The 17774-nt window shown below is 44.3% G+C and overlaps 1 protein-coding gene across 3 annotated transcripts in view; it reads left to right on the top strand.

The window, feature by feature from the left end:
* LOC149467503 (dual specificity protein phosphatase 22-A-like) overlaps positions 1–17774 on the top strand; it is a 74611-nt gene that overhangs the window by 35188 nt on the left and 21649 nt on the right. The gene's annotated exons all lie outside the window — the stretch shown is intronic.

The following is a 17774-nucleotide window of genomic DNA, read 5'->3' as shown; positions in this document are numbered from 1 at the left end:
CCACCTCCCGCCCGCCATATAGTAATATGACGGACACAAGGCGGTTCTCTCGTTCTGGGAGGACGTCATATGACGTCCTCCCATTCCCACTGCACATGCGCAGCTCAGGGAGGGCGCAGTGCGGTGATCGGCGGTGCGCTGTGTCCCTCGGACGCAGCGGATCACCGATCACGGAAAGAGCCGAAAATGTTGGCTCGGTCATGTGATCAGCTGTGTCCAATCACAGTTGATCACATGTAAACATGGAAATGCTGATTATCGGCATTTCTCTCCTCTCGAGCTGTCACACTGACAGAGAAGAGGAGAGGAGAGACGGTAATCGGCTTTCCACGGAGGGGACATGTACACTGATCATCAGGGGACTGATGATCAGTGTAGCCCCAGCAGTGCCACCTGTCAGTGTCCATCAGTTCCAGCTGTCAGTGCTGATCAGTGCCATGTGCCAGTGCCCATCAGTGCCACATCAATGCCACATATCAGTGCCTACCAGTGCACATCAATGCCACATATCAGTGCCTACCAGTGCACATCAATGCCACATATCAGTGCCCATTTGAGCTTCCTTTCATTTTCTCCCATCTGAGCTGCCTTTCAGTGTCACCCATCAGTGCCAGTCAGTGCCACCTATCAATGCCAATCAGTGCCACCTATCAGTGCCAGTCAGTGCCGCCTATCAGTGCCATGTATCAGTGCTGCCTTTCAGTGCCCATCAGTGATGCCTGTCAATGCCCATCAGTGCCACCTACCAGTGCCTCCTCATCAGTGCCCATCAGTGCCATCTATCAGTGTCCATCAGTGCAGCCTATCAGTGCCCATCACTGCAGCCTCATTAGCGCACATCAGTGAAGGAGAAAAATCACTTATTTACAGAATTTTATAACAAAAACTACCGGTAAGAAAAAACTTTTTTTTCCCAACATTTTCAGTGGTTTTTGGTTTGTTTAAGAAAAAATAAAAAACCCCGAGGTGATTAAATACCACCAAAATAAAGCTCTATCTGTCACAAAAAAAGATAAACATTTCATATGGGTACAGTGTTGCATGACCGCGCAATTGTCATTCAAAGTGTGACAGCGCTGAAAGCTGGAAATTGGCCTGGACAGGAAGGGGGTACAAGTGCCCTGTAGGCTTGTGGTTAAAAAATATTTTTCATATATTTTGTAATAAAAATGCATTTCAGCATACAGTGTATATATATATATATATTTTTTTTTTAAATGTTTTTTAAATATATTGAATACGGCCACAATTGTAGTATTTCAAATATATGTCAATATATTTGGGAAGAATATTTTTTAAATATTTTTTAAATATATTTTTCTTCCAAGTAGACAGCTCATGATCCAAGGTGAAGTTCGCTAGCTGGCAGGACCGGTTCCAATCCTTTGACAAATGTAACAGTGGTCACGTGATCGCCAATCCTTCCTGTCCCCCCCCCCCAGGCATTCTGAACTATTTAACCACTCTAAGACCAGGCATATTCTGACACTTGTCACATTTGTGTAAAAAAAAAAGTGTTTTTTGCTAGAAACTTACCTAGAACCCCCAGTTTTTGTTTTATGTCATGTGATATTTGTGCAGCGGTTTTTCAAACACAACATTTTTTGGAAGGGGTGGAAAGGAGTTAAAATATCAGTAAATGAGCATTTAGGAAGAACTGTACGTACCTGGTTTGGTCTGAGGTGGGCTCAGGTAAATTTTACTGAAGTTCAAATGTTGAATCTGAATCCCATTGAAATCAGTGGGAGCCAAATTTTAAAGACCAGTAATGGACATTTTGTAGTATGGTGCGGGAAACCATGCGATAGCTGTGTTTCCCGCACCACTTTCAAATCGCACTGACCTTGCAATCTGCAGCAGATGTCCTAGATTGTAAGCTCCCAGGATCAGGGCCCTCCTAACCCTCTTTTATTGAACTGTATTGTTGCTGTATTGTCTCCCGTTATATTGTAAAGCGCTGAGCAAACTGTTGGTGCGATATAAATCCTGTATAATAATAATATATAAATCCTGTATAATAATAATATATAAATCCTGTATAATAATAATATATAAATCCTGTATAATAATAGGAATATATAAATCCTGTATAATAATATATAAATCCTGTATAATAATATATAAATCCTGTATAATAATAATATATAAATCCTGTATAATAATAATAATATATAAATCCTGTATAATAATAATATATGAATCCTGTATAATAATAATATAATATATAAATCCTGTATAATAAAAATAATATATAAATCCTGTATAATAATAATATAATATATAAATCCTGTATAATAAAAATAATATATAAATCCTGTATAATAATAATATAATATATAAATCCAGTATAATAATAATATATAAATCCTGTATAATAATAATATATAAATCCTGTATAATAATAATAATATAATATATAAATCCTGTATAATAATAATAACATATACATCCTGTATAATAATATTAATCATGTATAATAATAATAATATATAAATCCTGTATAATAATAATAATATAAATCCTGTATAATAATATAATACATAAATCCTGTATAATAATAATATATAAATCCTGTATAATAATAATAATATATAAATCCTGTATAATAATATAATACATAAATCCTGTATAATAATAATATATAAATCCTGTATAATAATAATATAATATATAAATCCTGTATAATAATAATAATATATAAATCCTGTATAATAATATAATATATAAATCCTGTATAATATAATATATAAATCCTGTATAATAATAATATAATATATAAATCCTGTATGATACTATAATACATAAATCCTGTATAATAATAATATATAAATCCTGTATAATAATAATAATATATAAATCCTGTATAATAATATAATACATAAATCCTGTATAATAATAATATATAAATCCTGTATAATAATAATAATATATAAATCCTGTATAATAATAACAATAATATAAATCCTGTATAATAATCATAATAATAATAATGTCAGTGCTATGTTAACAAGACCCCGAACGCAGGTTGCAAACGCAGTGCTACAAAAGTGCCATGCGACCCAGTTGTAGTACGGTTCTGAAATTGGTGAATGCACGACTTTGGTGCAATTTGAGCCTATTCAAAATGAATGAGCTCAAACCGCACTGCACGGCATGTGAATTGAACAGGAATAAGGTGCGGTTCCTGCGTCATTTACATGCAGTTCATAGTGTGAACCGAGGCTAATAGACAAGAAAATGTTAACATGTGATATGGGGGGGGGGGGGGGGGGGCTGGGTGCTGCCCTGGGGGACAGGTAGCAAAACAAAAAAATGTAAAAAATTCAGTTTTGGCGGGGAGCAGTGATTTTAGTAAAACTTGAAACATTCAAAATGCTAAATTCCCTTACATACCTTACCTGGGAGATGTCCTGAGCCTCCGTATGAAGATCAGATCTGTACGATGTACACAACCTACTGCACAGCAACACTGACATTTACAAGGAAGATCGGCCATTTAAATTGCCGGCCAATGGCAGCTCCCGGCTGCTTCCCTCAGTTTGTACACAAAGTGGCCGGGGATCTCTTTTGCTAACCCCGGACCAGACCAGTACAGGGTTCCCCCTATAAATACACAACAGACGTTTTGGTAACACATTTGAGTCAAAGAATAAGTTCGTGGTGTGAGTCGGTCCACCAAACTCCACCTGGGACTAAGAGATCACTTTTGGGTGGATTGACTTCCAAGCAAATTCATGATAGTGGACTAAAAATAAACACATTTTTGTCATAATATTTTATTATTAATTTTCTCTGCAATTATTGGTAAATTGTCCAGATGCACACATCAGATCTAAAATAGGGACTGCTGTGAGGTAAAGAGGGACAGAGGGACTTGGGTGCAGAAGAGGGACCATTGTGGGGTATTGAGGGATGGGACAGAGGAACTTGGGTACAGAAGAGGGACCATTGTGGGGTATTGAGAGATAGGACAGAGGGACTTGGGTGCCGAACCAGGACCACTTGGGTGCAGAAGAGAGACTACTGTAGGGTATTGAGGGACAGGACAGAGGGATATGGGTGCAGAAGAGGGACCATTTTGGGGGTACTGAGAGATAAGACAGAGGGACTTAGGTGCAGAACATGGACCACTGTGGGATAAGGAGTGACTTAGGTGCAGAAGAGGGACTACTGTGGGGTATTGAGGGACAGGACAGAGGGATTTGGGTGCAGAAGAGGGACCATTGTGAGCTACTGAGGGACAGGACAGAGGGACTTGGGTGCAAAAGAGGGACAGAGGGACTTGGGTGTAGAAGCGGGACCACTGTGGGGTAAGGAGGGACTTGGGTGCAGAAGAGGGACTACTGTGGGGTAAAGAGGGACTGAGAAATGTAGGTGCAAAAGAGGGACAGAGAGACTTGGGTGCAGAAGAGGAACCACTGTGGAGTAAAAAAGGATAAAGGGACTTGGGTGCAGAAGAGGGACCATTGTGGGATAAAGAGGGACAGAGTGGCTTGGGTGCAGAAGAGGGACCATTGTGGGAAAAAGAAAGACAGAGAGACTTGGGTACTGAAGGGAGACCATTGTGGAGTAAAGAGGGGACATAGAAACTTGAGACCAGAAGGGTGTAGATGTAGAAGAGGAACTGTTGTGGGGTAACAAAGGACAGGGGAACTTGGGAGGAGAAGAGGGACCATTGTAACAAGAAAAGGGACTTGATTACAGAAGGGTGACCATTGTGGTGTAAGAAGGGACAGAAGGTCAGGGGAAGAACTGTTATACGGTACTTAAGGACAGAGGGACTTGGGTACAGAACAGGGACAAAAGGACCTGGGTGGAGAAGAGGGACCGTTGTATAGTACAGATGGATCAGAAGAGGGACATTGTATTGAGTGTAAGGGACTGGTGTATATACAGCTATGGAAAATGGAAACAAAGCGAATGGAAACAGCAAAAAGAATCAGCACTGACCATGTACAGTATTAAAGATGGCTGCCGCGTTCGTGCACGAGCACGTAATCATGAGGGGTATGCACAGATGTGCACAGATGTGCATACCCCTCATGATTACGTGCTCGTGCACGAAACGCGTAGAGGAGGAGCCATACGCGGTGACATCACGCCACCGCCGATACCACGAAGAGGTCTGGCGGTCATCTTTAATACTGTACATGGTCAGTGCTGATTCCTTTTGCTGTTCATATTGAGTTGCTATACTTTGAATAAACGTTTTGGATGTTAAAATACTACACTATGGGCATTCTTCTTTCTGGCTCTTTATGAGCCAACATCATCGCAGAGCCCATTCCTGGAGGACAATAGCTGTGGGGCAGAGTACCAGGGAGGAAGGAGAGTTCTTGGACCTGACCAGGCTGACCACCTCTTAAGGGGGACCTCCGATTTTATCTTACATACCATGTGCTACATGATCTTTCTTCTGGTGAGTGTGCATTTTTAACATCCCTCTGACACATCACCTGTTTGATGGTCTGAGAAGCACGGATCACTCACTATCGATTACCTTGGAGCACATCAATCACTTTTTATGTGTGGACTGTTCACATTTTTTACGCTTTATTGATGCATATTTATGTCAAATGCACGGCATGGCAGCATATTGTACAATATCATTTTGTCGTCTCATCTGGACATTTTATCAGTTTTAGCATATATGTCACATATTTACGCGCTGCACCTTTTGTATTGTATATACAGCCATGGCAGTCCTGACAAGTTTCGTTTCTGTCCCCCTGTGCTGGTAGACGGTGACGTGTCACGTGGAAACGCTGTGGCTGGGTGACCGTTACACTCTGAGGCTGCGACATTTGCAGGGGAACTCAGAGCATCTGTGTCAGTTCTTCACCCAAAATACCGACATCATGTCCTGCTATTTATAGCCCAGAGAGCTGCACCGTCTTCATGGCACCACCAGGGGAACCTGAACAAGAAGATGAAAAAAAATCCCCCAAATATCAGTGAATGTAAATTCTGTGTTCTCTGTACAGCACTGAGGTATATGTCAGAGCTATATAAATGTATAATAATAGTGTGTGACTGTGGGGGGACATTAGAGTGTAAGCTCCTCTGGTACAGAGACTGATGTGACTGGCTCAGTGTTCTCTGTACAGCACTGCGGTATATGTCAGAGCTATATAAATGTATAATAATAGTGTGTGACTGTGGGGGGAGATTAGAGTGTAAGCTCCTCTGGTACAGAGACTGATGTGACTGGCTCAGTGTTCTCTGTACAGCACTGCGGTATATGTCAGAGCTATATAAATGCATAATAATATGAATAGTGTGTGATTGTGGTGGGGACCAGGGGCGGACTGACCATTTAGGCAGTCGGGCACTGCTCGAGGGCCCGGGGTCAGTAGGGGGCCCCATGAGATACCCCTGGTACCTTTCATAGGCTTTTTTGGGTGTTGTTTGAGTGTGGGTGAGGACACAGGGGCCCCATGATTTCCTATTGCCCGGGGGCCCCATGAGTTGTCAGTCCGACCCTGGATGTGACTGGCTCAGTGTTCTCTGTACAGCACTGCGGTATATGTCAGAGCTATATAAATGTATAATAATAATAGTGTGTGACTGTTGGGGGGACATTAGAGTGTAAGCTCCTCTGGTGCAGAGACCGATGATATAAACATGCAGTGAAATAAAGTGGGTGCCGTTTGGATGTAAAAATCCAGAACTTCTGATCAATGAATTGTGGATTTCGCTGTCATGGCCGCCGTCTTGCGCTCTTTCTTTGGGTCCTAGGTGTGAAGTCGCGCTCCTAACACTCACACTTTGTTTCTCACACGCCGTGTCGTGTCTCTGCATTGGCTGGGTTTGTGGTAATGTACTGTAGTGACATTTTCACACTCGATGGGGGGGATTCAGCCGACTTTTACAAAGTCTTAACCTGACTCCAGCTAAAACTGTATTCCTAATTCTGGATAACATGGTGAAGGATTAGATCCTCTGTTAGGTTGACATTATTGTGTCCCCTTTGGGGAAATTTCCTCTCACTTCCTGTCATGGTGACACAAGTGAATTCCTATCCAAGTGTCACTTGGACAGGAAGTCACTGACAGTAAAAACTTCAATGTGAACTTTCTGAGATGGGGAAGAGAGACACCTTTTATCGGAAGGTATGAAGGCAGAGGACACACCCCCTGCCACACCCCCAGTTACATAGACCATAAAGAATGAATATGTGGAAAATATTTGGGAAAACCCACAAGTTCTTTACCACCATTAAGAGAATGGATGAAAAATTTGGTAGCCAATTGTTTGGTTCTACATTGTTTAACAAGGTCTATACCTGTAGAAAAGGAGTCTCCAAACTACGGCCTGATTTTATCTGACCCTCTGATGTAAGAAGGGACTCTGATGGGGACTCTCATGTAAAAGAGGACTCTGATATAAAGGGGACTTTGAAAGTAAGTCTGATGTAAGGGGGCTGTGTTGTAAGGGGGTGTCCGACTTAAGGAGGAATTTTGATACGGACTTTAAAGAAAAGGGGCTCTAATGTAGACTGTTATTTAAGGGAGGACTCTGATGTGAGGAAGGACTCTGATATAAGGGAGACATTGAGAGGAACTCTGATGTAAGGGGTGACACTTATGTAAGGGGGAATCCTATGTGAGGGGGACTTTGATTGGGATTCTGGTGTAAAAGGGGCACTAATGAGGACTCTGTTGTATGAGGGACTCTGATGTAAGGGGATGTCCAACATAAGGGGGAATATGATAGGGACTCTGATGTAAGAGGGAATCCTATGCAAGGGGGACTTTGATAAGGGCTTTCATGTAAAGGGGCACTAATGTAGACTGTTATGTAAGAAAGGACTCTGATGTAAAAGGGACTTTGATGTAAAGGGGCTTTGATGAGGACTCTGATGTAAGGGAGGACTATGATGGCGAATCCTATGTAAGGGGGGCTTTGATAGGGACTGTGATGTAAAGGGGCTCTAATGAGGATCCTATGTAAGGGAGGACTCTGATGTAAGAGGGAATCCTAAGTAAAGGGGACTTTGATAGGGAGTCTGATGTAAGGGGAATCCTATGCAAGGGGGACTTTGATGTAAAGGGGTTCTAATGGGGACTCTTATGTAAGGGAGGACTCTGATGTAAGAGGGAATCCTAATTAAAGGAGACTTTGATAGGGACTTTGATGTAAGGGGGAATCCTATGCAAGGGGGATTTTGATCTAAAGGGGCTCTAATGGGGACTCATATGTAAGGGGGGCTTTGATTGGGACTCTGATGTAAAGGGGCTCTAATGGGGATCCTATGTAAGGGAGGACTCTGGTGTAAGAGGAAATCCCAAGTAAAGGGGACTTTGATAGGGAGTCTGATGTAAGGGGGAATCCTATGCAAGGGGAACTTTGATGTAAGGGGGTTCTAATGGGGACTCTTATGCAAGGGATGACTCTGATGTAAGGGGTAATTTTATGGGGACTCTGATGTAAGAGGAAATCCTAAGCAAAGGAGACTTTGATAGGGACTCTGATGTAAGGGGGATCCTATGCAAGGGGGTTTTTGATGTAAAGGGGCTGCAATGGGGACTCCTATGTAAGGGGGTGCTTTGATAGGGACTCTCATGTAAAGAAGCTCTAATGGGGATCCTATGTAAGGGAGGACTGCGATGTAAGAGGGAATCCTAAGCAAAGGGGACTTTGATAGGGAGTCTGATGTAAGGGGGAATCCTATGCAAGGGCAACTTTGATGTAAAGGGGCTCTAATGGGGACTCTTATGTAAGGGAGGACTCTGATGTAAGGGGTAATTTGATGGGAACTCTGATGTAAGGGAGGACTCTGATATAAGGGAGACTTTGATAGGGACTCTGATATAAAGGGGCTTTAATGGGGACTCTGATGTAAGTGGGCTTTGATAAGGTCTCTGATGTAAGGGGTGACACTGATGTAAGAGGGAATTTGATGGGGACTCCGGTGTAAGGGAGAGGCTTTGATTAGTTCATCCTGTGAATATTTGTAATCTCTACACTGTGCTCCTCATACTGGACGGGAGTCGTCTGCAATAGACCGCAGTTGGGGGCTCTGCACCCGAGGACTAGTAGCGCTCCTCCAGTCAGAATGTAACACTCAGTCCCGGGTTTGGGGTCTCTGTGACTCCATGCAGCTAATGTTCGGGGTCCTCTAATGACCTACAAGGTATGACACAGCTGACTTTCCACTGCCGATCGCTCCCTCCCTCCATGGGGCAATGAGTTTGAAGAGCTGATCTGTACATCGCTCTCCTGTATCTCGGGGATTTTCCTGCTGTGATCAGTTCCCGTTATGTCCAGCAGGGCTGCGGATTGGGTCGGCTCTGGCCAGTAACGTGGTCTCAGCCCGGTGTCCTCTTCTGTGAACCAAGTGCCAGTTCTGTGAAGCTTCACTTCCTCCCTTCTCCCTCGAATCAACCGGCCGAGGAATCTGCAACCACTTCCCTTCTCCGAAATACCTCCATCAGCTGGGGGTCACATGGGGGGTGCATTGTTCACCAATCGCTAGGATGCAATGACTGCCTCACACTCCACCTCGGATCTTTTATCGAGAGAGTTTTAGCAGGAGCCATACACAGACAGATCCTCGTTTGTGCAATCATCACAAGAAAATGGACACATACTCTATAATACATATACAGTTGTGTTCAAAATAATAGCCGTCAGACATCACTAACCGGATCAATCGCTGTTTTTGGTGGAAATGATATTTCTACATGGCAAATAATTTCCTAGCAGGTGTAGTAGAGTCATAGAAATCCAACAGACCCAACAGTCATGACATGCATGCCGCTGATTCTGTGTCATTGAATCACTCATTGAGGGGCATGTTCAAAATAATAGCAGTGTGGAGTACTATTAGTGAGGTCATTCATTCTTTGAAAAACAGGTGGCAATTATTGCCCTTATTTAAGGAAGGAAGGCAGCAAATGTTGGACATGCTGGTTACAGTGCATTTCTCTCTGAAATTCTGAGGAAAATGGGTCGTTCCAGACATTGTTCAGAAGAACAGCGTACCTTGATTAAAAAGTTGATTGGAGGGGAAAACATATAAAGAAGTGCAGAAAATGATCGGCTGCTCAGCTAAAATGATCGCAAATGCTTTAAAATGGCAACCAAAACCTGAAAGACGTGGAAGAAAGTGAAAAACTACCATTCGGATGGATAGAAGAATAGCCAAAATGGGGCGGACTCAGCCAACAATCAGCTCCAGGAAGATGAAAGAAGGTGTGCCGTTCCCTGTGAGGACTGTTACAATTAGAAGACGCCTATGTGAAGCCAAGCTATCTGCAAGAAGTCCCCGCAAAGTCCCACTGTTGGAAAAAAGACGTTCTGAAGAGGTTACAATCTGCCAAAGAGCACATTGACCGGCCTAAAGAGAAATGGCGCAACATTTTGTGGACTGATGACAGTAAGGCTACGTTCACACTAGCCTTGTGTGCAGGCGGCAGAGAGGCGTTTGGGAAGCGTTTTTACCGCTTCCCAAACGCCTCTGCCAACTCTGCACATTACAGCACATGGTGCTGTTCTAACAGGAGCGTTTGCGTCGCGTCGCGGCAAAACGGACGCCTCTGGTCGAGTCAGGAGGCTTTGAAGCCTCCTATTCTCATCTATGGTGCCGCTCCGCAAACACCCGGCCGGCGTTTGCGGTGCGGTTGCGGGGCGTTTGCGGAGCGGTAACACCACTCAAATGCATTATAGGCGTTTGTGGGGCGTTATTAACGCTCGGCAAACGCCTAGCAACCGCCGCTAAACCGCGCATGCGGCGTTTGCGGAGCGTTTGCCGAGCGTTAAAAACGCTCCGCAAACACCGGACCAACGCTTGCCAAACGCTATAGGGGCGTTTGGCAAGCGTTGGCAAAACAGCCTAGTGTGAACGAGCCCTAAGATTGTTCTTTTTGGGTCTAGTGGGCGGAGACAGTTTGTCAGACGACCCCCAAACACTGAATTCAGGCCACAGTACACTGTGAAGACAGTGAAGCATGGTGGTGCAAGCATCATGATATGGGGATGTTTCTCATACTACGGTGTTGGGCCTATTTATCGCATACCAGGGATCATGGATCAGTTTGAATCCATCAGAATACTTGAAGAGGTCATGCTGCCTTATGCTGAAGAGGAAATGCCCTTGAAATGGGTGTTCCAACAAGACAACGACCCCAAACACACCAGTAAACGTGCAACATCTTGGTTTCAGACCAACAAGATTGACGTTATGGAGTGGCCAGCCCAATCCCCGGATCTTAATCCAATAGAAAACTTGTGGGGTGACATCAAAAATGCAGTTTCTGAGGCAAAACCAAGAAATAGAGAAGAACTGTGGAATGTGGTCCAATCATCCTGGGCTGGAATACCTGATCACAGGGGCCAGAAGTTGGGTGACTCCATGCAACACAGATGTACAGCAGTTCTCAGAAACAGTGCGACTACAACCAAATATTCATGAAGTCATTCAAAGGAAAGCAAAATCTTCAAACATTTCTCAGTTTATATAGTGAATGTTTGAGTTTGTAAAGAAGAATACAAACACTGCGATTTTTTTGAACCGTCTAATATTCACTTTTCTTCAATTTTTTTAGAGGAACAACACAAATTTGATGTATTTTTCTTCATGTTTTGATTTGGAATAGAATGTGTCGTGTTCCCAATGCATTTGTGTGGATGCAAATATAAGCTATTAGAAGGATTTTGAGCTTTATTCACTTTTTTCAACACACTGCTATTATTTTGAACACAACTGTATATACTGTATGCAGTGCTGTGCAAAAGTTTTACGTAGGTGTGAAAAAATGCTAAACCGGATAGCGTATGTACTCTCCAGCGCCTCAGGATATGCACAGCCAAAAGGGAAGCCAAGGGTACCAGGACAGCGACAACCAAAAGGAAATGTTCCAGGGGTGCAGCCCTCCTCAGACGGGGAAATCAGCCACTGGATAGAGAGAAAAACAGGTGGCGCACACACCTAGTGCATTATCCAAGGTTTATTGTAGGAATTAAATCATAAAAACATACTCACAGACGAAGCATGTATCTAAAAAGCATAGAAAAATGACAATGGCCACAACGGCAGGCAAGGTGTTCTCACTGTCAGTGCGGTCAAATGGCTGACGCGTTTCGGGGACGAATCCCTTTCCTCAGAGCTGATGACCAACCTCTGATGCTGATGCACGATGAATGGAAAGTAAAGTGAGAGCCCTGCTGTTGATGCCTCGACATCAACAGCAGGGCTCTCACTTTACTTTCCATTCATCGTGCATCAGCATCAGAGGTTGGTCATCAGCTCTGAGGAAAGGGATTCGTCCCCGAAACGCGTCAGCCATTTGACCGCACTGACAGTGAGAACACCTTGCCTGCCGTTGTGGCCATTGTCATTTTTCTATGCTTTTTAGATACATGCTTCGTCTGTGAGTATGTTTTTATGATTTAATTCCTACAATAAACCTTGGATAATGCACTAGGTGTGTGCGCCACCTGTTTTTCTCTCTATCCAGTGAAAAAATGCTGTAAATTAAGAATGTTTTCATAAATAGAAGGCTAATGGGAAAGGGAAAAGTCCCGGAAGTCTCATCTCTGCATCTGTATTCCTCCACTGGCCTCCACTCAGTGTCCTCAATCCCTCTCTGCCAATCATTGCACTGGGCTCCGTTCAGTGTCCTCCATCCCTCTCTGCCAATCACTGCACTGGGCTCCGTTCAGTGTCCTCCATCCCTCTCTGCCAATCACTGCACTGGCCTCCGCTCAGTGTCCTCCATCCCTCTCTGCCAATCCCTCCACCCCTCTCTGTCAATCCCTCCACTGGCCTCCACCCCTCTCTGCCAATCCCTCCACTGGCCTCCACCCCTCTCTGCCAATCCCTCCACTGACCTCCACGCCTCTCTGCCAATCCCTCCACTGGCCTCCGCTTAATGTCCTCCATCCCTCTCTGCCAATCCCTCCACTGGCTTCCCATTGCCAAACGAATAAAATTCAAAACATTAACTTATGAAGCCATTTATAACTCCGCCCCAATTACATCACCAATCTTGTCTCTAAATATCACCCAATCCTTCCTCTCCGCTCCTCCCACAAACTCCTGTCTCTCCTCCCTTGACTCCTCCTCCCATGCTCATCTCCAGGACTTTTCCAGAGCCTCCCCCATCCTCTGGAACTCTCTACCCCAATCTATCAGACTATCGCCTACTCTGCTCACTTTTAGGCGATCTCTGAAAACCTATCTCTTCAGGGAAGCCTATCCTGCCCTCAGCTAATAATGGAATCTTCTACTCCTCCTACCAGTCCATCCCCCACAGTTACTACCTTTTGTACCACTAGCCCCTCCCTCCTAGATTGTAAGCTCCCAGGATCAGGGCCCTCTAATCCCTCTTGTATTGAACTGTATTGTTGCTGTATTGTCTCCCGTTATATTGTAAAGTGCTGAGCAAACTGTTGGCTCTATATAAATCCTGTATAATAATAATATATAAATCCTGTATAATAATAATAATATATAAATCCTGTATAATAATAATAATATATAAATCCTGTATAATAATAATATATAAATCCTGTATAATAATAATAATATATAAATCCTGTATAATAATAATATATAAATCCTGTATAATAATAATAATATATAAATCCTGTATAATAATAATATATAAATCCTGTATAATAATAATAATAATATATGAATCCTGTATAATAATAATAATAATATATAAATCCTGTTTATTTGGGTTTAGATGCACTTTACAATATTTTTTAATTCCCAAATGGCGGCCGTTGGTTGAGGAAGCATTTATAAATCACATTCACAGTTGATCCACCAACAGCCACCAAAAGATATTCAGTATCTAGCAGTGGATCCATGAGAGCCTGAGCAAACGAGCAAACCTCAGATACAAAATGACAGCAGCCAAATTCTTGAAACCTTAGAGATTATCTAAGCACACAGCTGAAACTTGTATGTAAACTGCAGTACCTGCCGAAAGATCTGTTATTCTGTTTAGTCGGTCTTGTGATCCAGACAGCCTTGCCAGGCCAGGGCACACTGCAGCATGGTTCAAGATCCGCCCCCCAGCCTGCCTATTGGAGAATGGATAATGTGGCCCCTGTGCTCTGCTGTCCTGTCAGCATACTCCCTCATAGAGATTCTCGCGTATAGTTTATAGATACGAGGATCGCTGTAAACATTGTATCTAAGAATAGTTTATTGTGTATGTCATGCTATTTATAGAAGAGTTTGCATGTTGTTATGATGCCGGGTTTATGTGGTTTATTTTATTATAATTGGGTGTTGCAAGGTTTCCAGTCCATCCGTAATCGCCATTGCACTTTTTGATACCCGAGTCTCTTCCCGGAAAGGCCTTCGCCCTCGAGGACGCCATTGATGGGGAGGTTCTCACTGCCAGCCGCTCTGCCAGGAAGTGGCTTTCTTATCTAAGGCTCACCTCTGCTTTTGGAGGCCTTTTAATGTTCTTCAAGTTCAGGGAATTGAAAATATCTGATGAATACCAAACCAGCTGCTCGACTTTTTATTTTCCAGTTTATAAGCCACAAAAACATAAAATGATGAATGCATGAGCAGGGAAGTGAACCATAATTATTTACTCATCATTGGATACAATGTAGAGATTTGTTTGCTTTTGTTTCAGTCTGTGTTCTTAAGACAAAAAAAACATAAAGGATAACTCCATTCCATATTCAGATTTCAGTTTTGTTGCTGGTTAAATCAGCTACTGGATTCTTATATCCCCTGGAGATCCCAATGGGGAGATCTCCCTGCAGCAGTTTGTGTCTCTGCCCCTCCCACATTGGGGAGATCTCCCTGCAGCAGTTTGTGTCTCTGCCCCTCCCACAATTTGGAGATCTCCCTGCAGCAGTTTGTGTCTCTGCCCCTCCCACAATGGGGAGATTTCCTTGCAGTAGTTTGTATCACTGCCCCTCCCACAATGGTGAGATCTTTCTGCACCAGTTTGTCTCTCTGCCCCTCCCACAATGGGGAGATTTCCTTGCAGCAGTTTGTGTCTCTGCCCCTCCCACAATGAGGAGATTTCCCTGCAGTAGATTGTGTCTCTGCCCCTCCCACAATGGGGAGATTTCCCTGCAGTAGATTGTGTCTCTGCCCCTCCCACAATGGGGAGATTCCCTGCAGTAGATTGTGTCTCTGCCCCTCCCACAATGGGGAGATTTCCTGCAGTACTTTGTGTCTCTGTCCCTCCCACAATGGTGAGATTTCCTCCAGTACTTTGTGTCTCTGTCCCTCCCACATTGGGGAGATTTCCTCCAGTACTTTGTATCACTGCCCCTCCCACAATGGTGAGATCTTTCTGCACCAGTTTGTCTCTCTGCCCCTCCCACAATGGGGAGATTTCCTTGCAGCAGTTTGTGTCTCTGCCCCTCCCACAATGAGATTTCCCTGCAGTAGATTGTGTCTCTGCCCCTCCCACAATGGGGAGATTTTCCTGCAGTAGATTGTGTCTCTGCCCCTCCCACAATGGGGAGATTCCCTGCAGTAGATTGTGTCTCTGCCCCTCCCACAATGGGGAGATTTCCTGCAGTACTTTGTGTCTCTGCCCCTCCCACAATGGTGAGATTTCCTCCAGTACTTTGTGTCTCTGTCCCTCCCACATTGGGGAGATTTCCTCCAGTACTTTGTGTCTCTGCCCCTCCCACATTGGGGAGATTTCCTCCAGTACTTTGTGTCTCTGCGACTCCCACATTGGGGAGATTTCCTCCAGTACTTTGTGTCTCTGCCCCTCCCACAATGGTGAGATTTCCTCCAGTACTATGTGTCTCTGTCCCTCCCACATTGGGGAGATTTCCTCCTGTACTTTGTGTCTCTGCCCCTCCCACATTGGGGAGATTTCCTTGCAGTAGTTTGTGTCTCTGCCCCTCCCACAATGGGGAGATTTCCCTGCAGTAGATTGTGTCTCTGCCCCTCCCACAATGGGGAGATTGCTGGTTGATCAAATCTCAGACCAATCCCACATCTGAAGAGACACCAATCCAACATGAAGGAAAAGAAGAGTTGCTTGTTGTGTGGAGGTCACAATCATTCCTAACACCCGGTCACATTGTCGCCCCCTATTGTCCACAAGTACAGCGATCACATCAATGCGGTTCTGACTCGGTCGGAGCCACACCCATTTCTACAGTAGAACATGCGCAACTTTTTGTGTGACTTTCATAGACGTGTGTCAGATGTCTTGCAAATCGCACCTGAAATCGGCATTTCACCCGACTTTGAAATCGTGCGACTTCACTGTAAGTTGGGCTTGATTTGACCGGGGAAGGGGGGGTTAATCCATGAAATTTGGATATTTAGAATCGATCGATGATTGGCGGTCTGTCATACATCAGTGGTCGGTGGTCTTCACTTTTGCTTTTGATTGTGTCACCGACTGAAATTGGCTGCAAATAGCTGTGTGTATGACCAGCCATATGGCCCCCCAAAGACAGGATCTGCATGGAGTCAGTCTGCAGGGACCCCCAGCAGATACCGGAGGAAGGTGCTCACCGTCTACACGGTTCAGCTTCGTCTTCTGGTTGACTTCCTGACAATTGCGTGTCATGCTCACCACATCCTGCACCCCGGCAAATGTCAGACTGCAGCTCCCAGTACAGCTAAAAACCAGACACGCCGGGGATCTCCGGGGGCTGGAATAGTAAGAAATCACCCGGCCCGCTGTTTTATCACATCAGAAATTCGTCATGGATGGAGCTGATACAGAAAACAATATGCAGCATGCTCCCAGTATGAAGAGGATCTACAATGTATCACATGTATATTTCTTCATAGGTGTGACTTGCTACAAAGTTACAATGTACAGTCTGATCACTGGAGGAGGGGAGACTAAGGAAAAGCTTCCTCCTGCCTGCAGCCGACTGGGGGAGTCACAAGATACAGAGCAGTTACTAGCCAGGGTCATGTGATATGGGGCAGATGAAAGTGGGGGAATCACAAGATACAGAGCAGTTACTGGCCAGGATCATGTGATATGGGGCAGATGATAGTGGGGAAGTCACATGGTACAGGGCAGTTACAAGCCGGGGTCATGTGATATGGGGCAGATGATAGGGGGGGAGTCACAAGATACAGAGCGGTTACAAGCCAGGGTCATGTGATATGGGGCAGATGATAGTGGGGGAGTCACATGGTACAGGGCGGTTACAAGCCGGGGTCATGTGATATGGGGCAGATGATAGTGGGGGAGTCAGATGGTACAGGGCAGTTACAAGCCGTGGTCATGTGATATGGGGCAGATGATAGGGGGGAGTCACATGGTACAGGGCAGTTACAAGCCGTGGTCATGTGATATGGGGCAGATGATAGGGGGGGAGTCACATGGTACAGGGCAGTTACAAGCCGTGGTCATGTGATATGGGGCAGGTGGTCTTGTTATCCAAAACAATGGTTTGTCACATTTATTGGAGGAATGATTTCTGGGGAAAATTTGAAACTGTCAGCAAACCAGAGACTCAGCTGACAGCAACTTCCTGAAACTTGGAGAGATTGGCCGTGTACAAATAATACCGATGTCTGAGATCACATGACCCAAAGACCAGAATCCACCCATTTCTCCAATAGCAAGGAGTGCAGTACAGCCGCCATGATGGCCTCTTCTCCTCCTGCAGGAGAGTCTTAGCATATTTCTCTAATAAAACATAAGTAAAATCTGTGAAATGTAGAATAAAATGTCTGACACAGATCAGCCCCCTGCTGCAGCCTCTCCCTTTATGACTTAGTACAAAGTTACAATGTACAGTCTGATCAGTGAAGAAGGGGAGACTGAGGAAATGCTTCCTCCTGCCTGCAGCAA

This window comes from Staurois parvus, unplaced genomic scaffold (assembly GCF_062004578.1).
Source record: "Staurois parvus isolate SC_StPar_1 unplaced genomic scaffold, SC_StPar_1.0 ptg000107l, whole genome shotgun sequence".
Classification (NCBI taxonomy): Eukaryota; Metazoa; Chordata; class Amphibia; order Anura; family Ranidae; genus Staurois; species Staurois parvus.
The sequence above is the reverse complement of the archived record's forward strand: the minus strand, read 5'-3'. Positions and strand labels throughout refer to the sequence as shown.